Here is a 384-nt window from a genome sequence, read left to right as displayed (position 1 = left end):
GGCATATACTTAGTGCTGATAAATGTTGGGTATTATTAGTATTGCTTTTTCCTGGATGACAATGATGATGATAATAATGGTGACGATAGCTAATGTATATGGTCCCAACAATGCACCAGACACTGTTCTCATTGACTGACAAAATTAATCCTTGTGACAAGCCAAGAAATATGTTCTGTCATTATCCATATTTCATAAATGGGGAAAACTGAAGCACAGAGAGGCTAACTGCCCAAGGTCACCCAGTCAGTAAATGGAAGTCCAGGATTTGAACCCAGGCTATTCACCTCCACCACTATGCCCTGCTGCCTCCATGCTGGAGACACCAGTCACCTTTCCATAGCTCCCCACCCCTCCTCATCCATCCAGCATGTCTGCAACATC

The 384-nt window shown here is 43.8% G+C and overlaps 1 protein-coding gene across 1 annotated transcript in view; it reads left to right on the top strand.

Annotated features, from left to right (window-relative positions):
• Positions 1-384, top strand: part of LOC104983987 (voltage-dependent L-type calcium channel subunit alpha-1F-like) — a gene marked incomplete at both ends in the record, with an annotated part of 19839 nt that overhangs the window by 8716 nt on the left and 10739 nt on the right.

This window comes from Bison bison, unplaced genomic scaffold (assembly GCF_000754665.1).
Source record: "Bison bison bison isolate TAMUID 2011002044 unplaced genomic scaffold, Bison_UMD1.0 scf7180017863733, whole genome shotgun sequence".
Classification (NCBI taxonomy): Eukaryota; Metazoa; Chordata; class Mammalia; order Artiodactyla; family Bovidae; genus Bison; species Bison bison.
The sequence above is the reverse complement of the archived record's forward strand: the minus strand, read 5'-3'. Positions and strand labels throughout refer to the sequence as shown.